The sequence below is a fragment of the Zonotrichia leucophrys genome, chromosome 20 (genome assembly GCF_028769735.1).
Source record: "Zonotrichia leucophrys gambelii isolate GWCS_2022_RI chromosome 20, RI_Zleu_2.0, whole genome shotgun sequence".
Taxonomy (NCBI): domain Eukaryota; kingdom Metazoa; phylum Chordata; class Aves; order Passeriformes; family Passerellidae; genus Zonotrichia; species Zonotrichia leucophrys.
This window is the reverse complement of record NC_088189.1, coordinates 6672862-6686957: the sequence shown is the minus strand read 5'-3', so window position 1 is coordinate 6686957 and position 14096 is coordinate 6672862. Positions and strand designations below refer to the sequence as shown.

The 14096-nt window shown below is 40.5% G+C and overlaps 1 protein-coding gene across 1 annotated transcript in view; it reads left to right on the top strand.

Moving 5' to 3' along the window:
* DNAJC5 (DnaJ heat shock protein family (Hsp40) member C5) overlaps positions 1 to 14096 on the top strand; it is a 30745-nt gene that overhangs the window by 973 nt on the left and 15676 nt on the right. Inside the window, exon 2 of the mRNA XM_064729608.1 lies at positions 13637 to 13704. The gene's annotated coding sequence lies outside the window, so the exon portion shown is untranslated. The remainder of the gene's footprint in view (positions 1 to 13636; positions 13705 to 14096) is intronic.

The window sequence follows — 14096 nt, the reverse complement described above, 5'->3', positions numbered from 1 at the left end:
CACTGTGAGACATTGCTGCTGAGCTGTCTGTGCTGCTGTAAGGCTTAAAAAAAAAAAAAGGCCATAAATCTTCTGCATCATCTCAGACCGGTGTGAAATAATCGAATTCTCCTTGCTGATGTTTGCCTCGTGCCAGCTTATCACCAGGAAAAGGAAATGCTGTGTGTGTGTGCTTAAATACTGTGTTTGTCTGCTGCTTTTGAAGCAAAAACTTGCAGGCCGCAGTCACCCAGTGGCTGAGCAGTGGTGGTTCACCCATTTCTCTGGGTAAATTAAGCTCTCCAAAGTATGCAGAGCTGCAAGGATTTCCTTTGGAAATGCGTCAGGATTGGACCTATTTAAATTCTTGAATTGTAGCAGCCTCCTTGAAGTGGAATTTATTCTTTTGACTGCAATTTCATTAGAGGCGTTTTCAGCTTCTCAGGCATCTGTTGGTTTCAGGTTGCCTAGGATCAGTGTTTGCATTTTTGTTTGCTTTTGGTAGAATATGATAGAATCCTAATCTGACTAAGGGATCCTGAGAAATAGATGCCAAATTAATTTGCTTTAATGAATTAGTTCTAATAAATCAAGTATGCTGTGTGCTGGGAGGGAGACAAGAAGGGAAACAGAAGCTGGAGTGGAAGAGAAATTGACATTAATATATAGAGTGTGAGATGAAAAGAAGTTTATTTTTATTGAGCAGCTTCCTGTGGTTTTCTCGCCATGCTCTAAGGGCTTTGGAGAAATTCGTCATGTTGCTGGCAGTGCAGAATCTGCTTTGTGGAGAACTCAGGCTTTGGAGATGGGATTTTCAGCCAAACAGCTTTTTGGAAGCATAGATAAAATACTTCTCTCCCTCCCTCATTTATTTTGTCTTAGAGATTGTCCACAGTGTTTAAATGAAAGGGGAGATGCTGCAACATGGTCGTGTTCCTGCTAAATTTTGGATGTGTTGCATTGATAAATTGCAGGCTGGAGGCTCAAGTGGAAGATTCCCCTCCTTCCCAGAGTGGCTTTGTGCTATATTTAACCATCTTTTATTAGTGAGCGCCTGAAAAAAGTAATGTTTTGTAGCGTATGTTGGCTCCTGGTGTAGACCATAGTTGGTGTTGATTATTCCCAGGATATATAAACACTGTTTCAGTGTTTCCCAGTGCCCAGGGACCCTGTTTGCAGTGGGTTGTAGGCAGCTGGTGTGCTTTGTGGCTGAGGTGGCACCATCACTGCCCTGGCTGCAGCGGGGAAGTTGCCCAGGATGGCTGGAGCCTGCCAGAGGTTTGTTGAGCTGCAGGTGATGGGAGCAGGGCTTGGAATGCAGCTGGGCATGGACAAGCTTCTCACAGCCTGGGGAGGCAGCGAGGGAGGCTGGATCCTCATACTTTGGAAACATGGAGCAGTACCAGAGTGTGGCTTAAGAACTTTGATGCTGGAGGGAATCCAGAGGAGGCCATGAAGGTGCTCCCAGGGCTGGAGCAGCTCTGCTGTGGAGAGAGTTGGGGTCTTCTCTGGAGAAGAGAAGGCTCCAGTACTGAAGTGACTCCAGCCCATGGAGTGACAGGACAAGGAGGAATGGCTTCACCGACAGGGGACAGGGTTAGATTGGATATTGGGAAGAATTCTTCCCTGTGAGGATGGTGAGGCTCTGGCACAGGTTGCCCAGAGAAGCTGTGGCTGCTCCATCCCTGAAGTGTTCAAGGCCAGACTGGATTGGAGCAGCCTGGCTTTGTGGAAGGTGTCCTGGCCCATGGCAGGGGAGTGGAACTAAATCATCTGCAAGGTCCCTTCCAAACCAAAGCAGTCTGGGATTCCAACAGCACAAGAGTTGATGTTGAGATCCCTGCCCTCCCAGGTTCTGTGTTTGGCAGGTGGTGATTGTCAGCACTGATGCTGTTATTCAGTGTAGTTCTGTCATGGTGAGCTTCAAGAAGGATTTTTGTCTGTTGAGCAGTGTGATAGGGAGTATGAAATGGGAACCTAACTGGATTACTTAAGAAATCATGGTCTAGGTTAAATATAAAACTGCTGTTCAAACTTTATGTTTTGAATTTATGAACTCAGTTGCCAGAATATCCTCCCTGGGAAAGCAGGCACAACTGAAGGGCCTTCAGCAAATCCTCTCTATCCACTGAACAACTTGACTTAGAACAACAGTGCTGTAACTGCCTCTGATATTTGCCGTATTTCCCTCTTTTATCAGTTTGCCAGTTTGCAATATTTTTATAAGTATTGTTAATTTTAATAACCAGATCAAAATATTTTTCAGTATGTCTGGAAATAGGTTGCCAGAACTTTTCTGCAGAGCTTATGCCCAGACTGAGCACTCCAGTACCTCCCCAGAGCATGCAAACTGGCATCTGCTGGCACCTTCACTGCTCTCCTGTCAAACCACAAACAGGGATTCATTTAAGGTAGTTTTACTACATTGGCTGATTTCCCTCACAGTTTGCTCTTGAGCTGTGCAAGTCCTCTTTGTTTGGCTTTGCCTCTGCCTGGGAAGATGAGGATCTTCTGTTGCTCTCCACTGGCCTGAGGAGAAGTATGTTTTCCAGGAGCAGGAGTGTGCAGCTTGGGGTTCTGTGAGGTGCCCCCACCTTCTCAGCAGATGGCACAGAGTCCTGCAATGAGCCTGTCCCCTGTCTCAGGTGTGCCCACCTGGGCCTTGGGACAGCTGGGCCATGGCAGAATCCAGAGGGAGGGATGAGGAGCATCACAACATCACCAGTGTGAAGGATTGCACTGTTTCCTTTCACCTGAAGAAGTTGTTTTCCAGGTGCTCTGATAATTGAAGTAGTTTGAATTAAGCAGTACTGGTGCTCTGTGGTGATGGTGGTTGATTAACCAGTGGCTGCTTTCAATCTTGAAAGAAAGGAGTTTGAATGTTGTGATATCTTAGGATTTCCTTAGAGGCTCAGTTGAAATATTGTCTTAATCAATAAAAACATACAAAGCACAGTGGTTGGAAAGTGCATGTTTTACCTTCAGAGGCACTTTGCTTCCTACTTCAGGCCATGCAAACTGATAGAAAGACCTGTGTTCCAGAAGGTGCATCAAGATTGCTTAAATGTTTTTTATAAAGTGATGCTAGCCAATAAAAAGGCTTACAATTTTTTTTCTGCATAGAATAGTTAATTCTAATTAGTGGCATTAATTGTAGGGTTTAATGCATTGTTGATACATTTTTTTTTAATTGGGAGAACACGAATAAGATTGTTTTATCATACATTAAAATTTCTTATGTCCTGGCAACTGCTTCTAATTCCTCTTACTTTGTATCTGCATTGCACTGAAATGTGCCTTTTTAAAGCCTTTTTCTGCCTCTTTCATTAATGGTGAAATGTTTTCAGTGCCAGTGTGTTGTAGGGCCAAATTCAGTAAAATCCAAGTGCTTTTTTCCTCTGGGTGCAAGTTTCTCATCTTCTTGTGCAAGTATTGGAAGGAGAAAATGGAAGGTTTGTGGTGCACAGAGGTGCAAACAGAATGAGTCCTCTAGGCCCAAGTTAAATTAGCAGCTGCCATCTCCTCTTTCATAATCTGCTCAAGGGTTTTGTAAATGAGAATAGAGTTTCTCAGTGAAAGATTGGGGCTCTTTATTTGTTTTATTTTTAATATACTTCAATGCCATCATCTAAAATTTGTTGGGCAAGTGGTTGAAGAAACAAAAATGTGGCGGTGTTTGGTTACCTGTTACCCAAGCATCACTAAGGAACCTTTTTTTCTGTTTTGTGACATAAGTCTGCATTCATTAACTGGTATTTCTGTGGTGGTGGCTTCTGACCAGTGGATGATGCAAGTAAACAGTTCAGTGGATCTGGTTGCAATGACAGGCAGTATCTAATACCAGTGAGAGAAAAGCACAAACCAGGGATTCACCAGCACCCCACATTTTCCCCTCCTGCTTTTGGGGCTTCCTCTTCCCTCTGAGAATATTTATTTATTTATTTATGTGTCTGAGCACTTACACCATCCTGCTTCTGCTTTGGTCACAGGGAACTTCACTTCCTTGGTTTCATCTGGGTCTTACTAAAGTTGTGTTCAGTGTCAGGAATTCTGAACCTTTGTGACTTTTAAGGAACAATCTATAGAAAAAGTGAATGTACAGATTGCTCACATTTTGTAGGGGCACAGGAGAAGCCCAGAGTTCTCTGATGTCATTACAGTGACCTATGATGCAGTGCCAAAAAGCAGAAACTCACAGAGGTCTTCTCTTTGCATTTCCCCTTTTATGTCTTTAATTTTTTGGCTGTACTTCAAATGAAAATATTCTTTTCCATTCCATCTGCCATTACTTATTTTATATCTTAGCAGGTTTTACTGTTGCTGTGCAGTTTTATTTATGTAGGCCTTTGCCTGGGTCAGTTGTCAGAGAATTTTCTTTACATATCTGCTTCTCATGTCTTGAGGATTTAGGGACATTTACTGGAATGTCCCTGAATGGACATTTACATGATTAGGTTTAAAGCTGCTTGTGGAGAGGAGGGGAATTTGGGATCCAAACTCCAGATGTTGTGGGCAGTTTCTAGTGGTAATATCTGCCATAATCTTGAATGTGCCAGGTGCAGGAAATTCCTTCCACCAAGGCTAGGCCCCACCAAATGAGATATTTGTAATTTCAGGTTGCTTCCAGAGTTTCCTGAGGGTAAGCAATTAAGAATCTATTGTTAAAAATATTTTAAGTAATGTCCTAATTTTTCTTCTCTGTAGTTCAAAGGTCATTATGAAAGCTGGTGCTCTTGCTTCTGATAGAAGTACAGGAAGGGAATGAGCAGGCAAAATGGGATGTGTGAGATCCTGTTCAGAGCCTGGACTGCAGTCTGCCTTTGGGAGACATGTGACACTGTGATAAAAGCAGGTGGAAGGGGAATAAAATTAATAAGTGTTCATGTGCTTTCACATATGGGATCCCTGTGAAATCATTTGGACTGGGAATTGAAGCAGTGCTGGGTTTGGTTTTTTAAAGGTCTGCTCTAGTCCACATCCACAGGGACTGGGGCTATCCCTTTGCAGTCCCAGGTCAGACTGGTGACAGCTTTGAGGTGACACACTGCACCCATCTGACACACCTCACCTGGCATTTTGGGCAGGGGCCCTTGGTGGGTGTGGTGAGCTGGGGAAGAGCTTTGGGGTGGTTGGTGGGACCTTGGCTGGAGGTCCTGGATCCTACACTGCCCCCAGCACTCCCTGGCATCTCCTCACCCGCTGTTCTTGAGGAGGAGGGGAGGGACCATGAAATCCTGAAATCTGAGGTGACCTGTTTCTGGGAGGCTATAACCAGAAATATTCCTGTTTTAAATTGAATTTAAAAGCCAGATTCAGTTACTGTTCAGAGCAGTGAGTAGATTTAAATTCCAGGTCCATTCTGAATTTTTGTTCTTTGAGAACTTGAGGAATATTTTCCATGTGATGCCTAACAAGCTCTGTTGCACAGGGACCCTGCTCTCTCCATGTGTACAATTCTGAGGTGTGTCTTGGAGTTCTTCTGGTCTGAGTAGTGAAGGAAAAATAGGGTCTGAAGCATGTCTTTTCTTTAGAAAACTTATTTTATCATTTTGGTGTTTGGTTTGGCACGTCACTGGTCAGTCAGTCCTTCTGAAGGCACTCATGGTAATGCTGGGAAATAACATTCTTGCTTGGAGTACACCATTTTTATCACAGAGCAAACTAAATGCATGTTCCATAGAAGTATTTTTGTCTGGACAGTAACTAGTGAAAATATTTATTTTCCTCAATGAAGTCTCACTTCTTCTTTTCCTACAAAGTTCCTGATTTCCATACTAGCTCACTTCATTCTTGTTGCACTTTTAAATTGGCACAGCATTGAATCTTCACAATTGATTTGGGGAAACCAGGCAGTCAGAATTAATCAGAAGGTGTTTGGAAGGTGCACAGGGTAATTTCCCAAGCCTACCTTACTGTTTGGGTAACAGGGCCAGCAGCCAGCATGGCTTTGTTCTGGGGCCTGGCATGGAATATACCTTGTGTGCAACATCCTGGATGATGAAAACCCTGCAGCTCCTGTGCTTCTCCTGTAATGCACAGCTCCTTACCCTGGTTTCCTGCAGCATATCTAAAAACCACATTTCTTCCTGTGACTTGGTTTTTTGATGTTTTCCATATAAAGGCCAGGGAGTCCTTCTTGCTGTTAAAAAGGATCTGTGATGACTTTCACTCTTCTTGCTGTTTTGAGGCTGTTTAAATGTGTAGATATATGAAATATTATTTTTAACTAATACTAAATGAGGAAAGGTGCTATTTTACAACTAATTTTGTTCCTGTTAAGGATCTCCAGGAGGACATACCCTTGGTTTGGGGAATACATGTAGGAATGACCCTGGTTTAACATTGTACTGATGGCATCACATCAGGGGGACAGGCAGAGTGAAGAGACATCTGTCACGCTCCAGTGTTAGTGAAAATCAGAGGCAGGAATAAAAACATCAGTCAAAAACTGCATAGGGGTTTCTGACTTTATTACCAGTTATTTACATGGAAAAAAGACTAAATGTGGTCATTCCATACTTTGTGCTGAAACTGAAAGGCCTTGGCAATGGCCTTTGATAAAGTGATTAAATTATGCCCCAGTATAGCCAAAAGTGGCCTTTTGGTTCTAAGCCCTCTGAAATATGACTCCTGTCTGAAAACCTAGTGTATACAATCTACATGTGTTCTAATTCTTGCCCAATTACAGTGTTAGAAAACTCAATTGCAAATAAAGTCTGAACATGGTTTTTCCTGACGTGTCAGGATTTCAACCTAAGTCTGTGGTCTGCAATTCCAGCTGTGTCTTTGCTTATTAAATCACCAGTGAGTTAGTGGGAAAATCAGTAGGACAGATACATTCTTTGTTACCCTGTTATTTCTAAATTATGGACTGGCTTTTCTTTTTTTTTCTTTTCAAGCAGCCATGAAATACTGTTGCTAGACTGAGTGGTGGAACTGAGGACATCCTTCATCAGGCAGTCTGCAGATTAAATGTATGCAGAGTGAGAGAACAGGGGAAATAAATATCATTATGGTTTGTGGGGGAGCAGTATAAAATAAATCTTTTTGTTGGTGAAACCACACTGTATGGATAGAAAATACCAAAGAGTTTGTCTTCTGTGAGAGAATGCCAGTTTAAATTAAAGCTGGTTTTAGTCCAGCCCTGTGATTTGTTTGGGTATTTGTAGCTGAAAGAGCTGACTCCAACATGCAGGGGTGTACTGGGCATCATTCTGGGGATATTATAAGAATATTGTGACATTAGCATTGTGTTCATAAGTATGAATTTGGGATCAGTAGGGAATAAATGTGTTCTGTATCCCAAGGTGCTTCTCTCATTTACTGTGTGTTTGCCCCTTGGCATATGCTCTGGTTTAATTCACCTGAATAAACTGAAATATTTGCAGTGAAAGCATCACCTCTGGCATCACCCAGCCTTCAAAAGGAACTTGGTTGAATTTCCTGCAAAACAACAAGTAGAAGTTTTGACTAATACAAGTTGTGCTGGTCAGTTCAGATTTTAGTGTGGAATTCTGTGGTTTTAAGTCCTTTCATGCTTCTGAATATCCATGTGCTGTGGATTTGAATGGGGCAGATATGAAGCTCATTGTGGCTTTTAGACCATTCTCTGTAACACCTGACACACCCAGAGGGGAGAAATCTGTGGCATGAAGTGAAGAATGTCTTCCATGACATATATATCTATATATATATAAATATCTATTTCCTGGAGATAGTCTCTGGGGCTATTGGTTTGTTTGGGTTTTGCTCACCCCTCCCAGTGTTCAGAGGGGTTTTACCTACACCTGTGCCCCACTTCTAATCAGAGCACCCCTTGCTCCTGCTGATGCTTTATTGGTTTTGTTTTTATTTAGGTTTTATGGTTGTTTTTTCAAACCTAAAATATCTTTTACAACACCAGTTTCTGTGAGGAAGTGAAATAATCAAATAGTCTCCTCCCCACCCTCCCCAAAAACTGGGGAAATCCAGTTGAGCAATTAGGAGAAGTGAGGATCTTTAGATATGCTTAATTTTTTAACTTTGCAGAGGAAATAATCTCTGGAACTAAAGCCTATGGACCTTAACTGGGTGGATACATGTGCTGCTTGAATAATTATGCTTCACCTTAGGCTGGAGGACCTGATTGGATACAAGAGGTAAAAGTAAATGGGGGAGAGAGAAAGTTTATTTTCTGCCTGTATTATTAAATAAATAAGCTTAATTTTTAGAATAAAACCTAATATCCTGTGAAATAGAAAGGCTCTGACAGAGGCAGTGACGTTGGGTTCCTGGTAATCACATAAAGACATTTTGGCTTTTCTGCTTCTGAGCTTTCTGTGTGATTGTTTCTGGAAAATATAAAATCTTTATAAGTTCTGCTGCTCAGTTCTGCTTATTTTGCCTTTTTATTCATAACTTTTAAAGTGGAAGATTTGTTTGCTTGGTGGGAGAGAGCCATTAAAGAGCAGAGATTAATAATCTGAAAATAGGTGAAGTTTCTCAAAAGGGAAGCACCAGAGTGGATCATTTTAGATCAGGGTGAGATACAAATATTGCCTTCAGTTGTTTTCCTTTTTTTACTTATTAAAATAAAGTCTTCATTTCAAAGTCTTTAACAAAAACTGCTCATGATTGAAACTGCCAAGAGTGTTTATTTGATGCCAAAGTAATTCTAACACCAAATTAGGTGTAAAATAATTTTTATATATAGTTTTGCAGTTGGTAAGGCCATGCTTTCACATTATTTAAATTGTGTGTATGGGGAAACCCTCATTTACCTTTTAATCTGCCTCACAGTTGATAGGAAAAGAAGATAGGAATGAACTTTTTTCCCCTCCATCTCTCACTGCTGTCCATGAGCACAGAGGAACCACCTTCCCCTGCCCTTCCAAGTTAATTTTGGATAAATCTTTTTCTTGCCCTTTGCCAACCAAGTTGCAATTTGAAAGATGTGTTCCTTTCTGTTCCTTTTGTGTCTCAAAGTGCTTATTTGGCTTTTTTGCTGTTCTTTGTAACCTCACTTTGTTCCTTCTTTTTGACCAGGCAAAAGCCTCCTGTGCTGTAAGAAGGAGCTGCTTGGATCAACGTTATCTCCTTAAATTCTCTTTTTGAAACAGTCTGCCAAGGGATTCATGTTTTGACAACTGATGTGATTTTCTCAACCTTTTCTTACACAAGACTATAGACTTCTTTTTTTCTTTCTATTTAAAAACCTTTAGTTGTCTTACCTACAGGTGTGACGTAATAATGTAAATCTCATTTTTATGTGAGTAGACCCATCTGTTCCAAGAGTTCTTTTATATTTTAAAGGTTAGGCTATATTGATATAGTCATTAACAATATGAGGGGTTTTTATTGATGTAGTTTATACAACCCACTTAGCAGAAGTGGGGCTTTATGTCTATGCAGAAGTTGAAGATATTTCTTCAGAAAAGTGGCATCAGCATCACTCATCCCAGCAGGGAATCTTGTGGGTTGGCTGATTTGTTCTAGTGAACTTGCAGTGAGTAGTCACAGTGATTCAAAAACTATTTATAGAGAGGAAAAATTAAAAGTAATAATGAACAAAGCAAACACAGCTGCTGATTTTCCAGAGATTTTTAACTAACTGAGTAAGCAGATGTGGGGTTTTTTATTGCCATGTGCAGTTTGTGATGTTGCACTCTGCACATAAACTGCTGTGATGTCATAAACAATAATTCATTATTACTGAAAGATTAAATAGGAGCAATGAAATCCTAAGTAGGGAATCCACTGACCCCATCCCCCCAGGTTTTTAGAGTAATTATTTTAATTGAGGAGAGAGGACAGAAAATGCAAATCCATTACTTCATATTTTCTCCCCTAATATGGAAAGCCTTCTTTGGTAGGTTTGAATCTTACTCTTGTGTAGGGTAAAAGGTCACAAGTCTTTATAACAGGTTGGTCAATCAGACTTAAATGGTTACATTTTAATCTGCTAAGCTCATTAGAGAAACAACTCTGTGTCACTGTAGTTAAGTTTGTCACAAGTTTCAGTGGAACCTCCCCTGCAGTCAGCAGTGGTGGATGTTAGTAATTTCAAACTTGAATTTAGCAGAAAAATGGTATTGCTCCAGATTTCAATTATTTAAAAGCTGTGTGTTTCTATTTTTTTAAAGAATTCAAGAGAATTTAATGAAGTTTTTAGTGTCACAGTCTTTCAGTATAAGACACCTGTCCTCTGTTCCCAAGGCAGATGGATTTGGACACAGTAAAGTTCTTTTTTTTCAGGAGATGTATGCATTTACATCAATTCCTTGGACACTCAGCTTTCCATCAGGGCTTATATGTTAAAACAGAATGTTTTTATGGATATGAGATCTCTCACATGATCTTTATCAAAAGGTCACAAACTGAATAGCAAAATTCAGCTGAAAGGCTTTTGTGCTGTGATATAAAAAATATAAGCAATGCCAAAACACACTCTTGGATGCTTTAATGGAATATAAAATGTTAGTGCTCTGATTAATAGTTTAAAAATCTTTATTTCAAGACAACTAAGGGCAAAGAAAAGTGCTTTAGAATAGTAGTGGTCTTCTGCTTGCCCTTGTTAGCCAGAGTGCTTTCCCTTCAGCTGTTTCACATTGTTCTTCCAGTAATCATTCATTTTGCAAGTCATGTAAGCAAGGAGGGATGTGAAAATAAAGACTTTGGAGTTTCTATTTTGTATATTAATTTACTTTATTTTATTTACCTTAATTGCAGCCTTATTTCTTTAAATACTTGCTAACCATGATACAGCTCCTGTACATGGTGGAGTTGGATTATGAAGCCATGTATGCTGAGGAGAATTTCCCCTTTCTGGTAACAACATATGGAGCAGGATGGGGACAATTCTATCAGTAGAATTATTCAGTAAAAAGAGTTATCCTGCATCACTCAGAGGAGATTTGGGTTCTCATGAAACACATATGCTTTTTGTCCAGCAGAGCTGAGAACATGTCTGATTTCTGCAAGGAGAAGGCAGTATCTGTCTCTTGGGTAGAGGAGGAAAGGGTGCTGAGCAGATTTATGGTTCCAGTATATGGGGAAGATAAATTGGATTCAAATTTGCAGGAGAAATAAGGCTGGAAGAGCTGGTTTGCTATGAGCAAAATGGTTGCAAGAGCATCCAACCTCCCCAAGCAAATTTCTTCCTCTGTGTTACAAAATTTACCACAGTTTTGTTGCTGAATTCAGTTTGCATTTGTGTAGCTTTGCTTGTTTTTATCTTCGTCATTCTTTAATCTTTTTTCTTCTAATTTTCATACTCATTTCTGTATTTTCTGATTCTTCAACAGTTATATATTCCTGTCCCCAGACTTCCTCCTTTCTCATGTGTGTTGTTGAGCTGGGTGTCATGCACTGATGTAGATTTGAATGCTCCCATTCCTTTTCCAGCATCTGTCCTTTCATCTTCTCTGCTTTTGTTTGGATTGTGAATATCATGTAATAAGGAGGGGAGATATTTACAAGTAATTACAAGCAGGGTATTATGTAGAGCTCTGGGTCAGTGGATCTGGCCTGCTGAATAATGAGATTGGATGGGGAGATCAAAACATTCCTGAGTCACTAAATTGGAATTGCCAGTTGCAACAGAAACTGAGGGAGTGAACCCCTGGGAGGTGCTGGGCTGGCTCAGTGCTGGCAGGGAGGATGAGAAGTACCTGGCATGGGTTTCTCATGTACTTTGATTTTTACAAGAAGCAGTTTCCTTGGGAATTTATTTTTGTCTTGTTTGGTTATTTTCAGCTGTAAATCAGGCTGCCTGCTCTTAATGAAACTTGGTATTGGCATAGCTGTGAGACTGAAGGAAATATCGCTGCTTGCATCCAGATTAAGACAACACTTGACTGTGTATTTTGAGTCTCTGGTTATTATATATAAGTGCTGTAAAAAATACTAACTTTTCTGCTGATGGAGTTTTGATGAGGCCTGGGCCAGGATCTTATATTTGAACCTTCTATCCACACATCATAGTCTGATATTTACATCATTATGTGCCCAGTTCTGACCTCAGCAGGATAGCTCATTTTTTCAAACTACATTTGCTTCCAAATTACATTTGGACTTTGGTTTTTTTTTTTCCCTTTCCTTTTATGTTCTACTCATATTATTTCCATAAATTGAACATAGTTTGACTGTCAACATACTTGGATCTGGGCTTGCTGTCTGAAACAGAATGAGTGGCACAATTAGAGGTGGTCTTCATCTGGGTAGGGAGCCATAATTCTGATTGCCAACACCATTAACAATCTGCAGCTTTCTATAAATGCATAAATAATGTTCTTGTGGATTATTTTTAATAAAGAAAGCTGTTGGCAGAGAACCTGGGAGCTTCTATAGCTTCACAAAATAGCACATTTTTCCTTGGGGAGTTAGTCCACCCCCTAGAATTGCACAGGCTCTGAGTGGGAAAGTTTAACTCCCTGCCTTTCATTATTCAGGAAAAGTCCTTTGCTGCTTCCTATCAAAGGAACTAAACAGATCCATTAACAATAAGCTGATTATTGAGTTGTTGCTTGGTTCATTCATACCCACTTAGGGATGTGTTGCTGGATCAAGCAGCTTCTTACAGATGGCACCAAGCAACTGCTGTGGGCAGCAATGCCAGCAGCTCCCTGGGTGTATTCCCAACATCTCTGTTTGCCATGCTGGAACCTTCCAGCCCATGAAAGGCATAATTATTAATTCAATGAGGAGTTTATTTCTCAAGTGCATTCAGAGCTGGTTCTCTGAAAGCTGTTGAAAGGGTTTGTATGGCAATTAAGCGATGACTTGCCAGGTAAAAGCTGCTCTGAAGTTCGCTCACGAGGTTTAAATTGTTCATCTAATGCATAAGTGACTTTGTGATTGGTGATGTGGGTTAGATGTGTCCTGCACCTGCTTAATCAGAAAGGTATTTTAATCTGTTGCTGTGAGTTTCCCTGATTTTTCCTATAGCATCATGCAGCATTTCCTGGGCTGTTCTTGCCCCTTTGCTCTGTTATTTCCATGCTGGAGCTTGACTGCTGAAAGCTCGAGTGTGCTGCTGGGTCACCTCAGGTTCTCTCCCTCCTTGTACACCAAAATGAGACTGGTTTTCATCTGCATCAGGATGAGGGAATCCAAATTGGATGACAGCATGGTTTTCTTGATGGAAATGTGTCCTGGCAGGAGGAGCTGGTGCTGCTGCCCAGAGCAGGCTGTGCCTGCTGCTCCAGTGCCGGAGCTTGGGGTCTGCCCTGTTGGCTAAGCTGCTTTACAGTCCCTCTCTAACAGCACAACAGATTAGCAAGACTTGAAAAACATGCTTCTCATGCTCTCAGTGTATATATTCACAAAGGCCTAAGTTGAAAAAGTCCAAAGTCTTAAACAGATAATGGTTATTAGAGTTCCCATGCAACTGGGTAGGTGTGTGTCTTTCCCGTGATAAAAGTTAGGGAGAAGAGACTGAAGCTCTGGTTCAAACCATAGAGGCCTTGACTCGGTGTTTTTAAATATTTGTCATTTATTTCGACAGTTTATCACTTCTAAAGACAAATATTTATATTGTGGGGAGTTATTTGGTACTTGTGGTACAAATATTTATAAAACACCTCTGTGTTTTTACTGCCAGTAATGTGATGATAATTTATCAATGACTCCTCAACTTCAGAATTGGTGAACAACTAATTTGCTTTTGTTTTGTCTTTAGGAGAATCAGTTTTAGAAGTGTGTGAAGATTGCTATCACTTACCCTAGAATATTCAAAATAGACACCAGGTGAGTTCTGGATTTTTTTATTTCTTATTTCGCATTTAAATGCAAAATATTGCTGAGGAAACAAAGTTTCCTACAAAAATCTCTTACTACCTCAGGAAACCAAGGCTAAAACACCTCATATTTTTGTGGTAACACAGTCTTGTGTATGCTTCTCTCATCACCCTTTTAATTTTTTTTCCTCCCTTGAAAAATACCAGATTGTGAGGACAACTCTAAGTGACTCTGAGACAGATGGACAGGATGTGGAGGCCAGTGGTGCTTTTTCCTTTCTGTGACAAATCAATATTTACTGAAGTGCTTTCAGGCTTGGTGTTTTTATTTAGGCTTTTACTGATAAATGCTGGTTGGTATAGAATAATTCAGTTTTAGATTAACACCTAAAGTTAGATGGT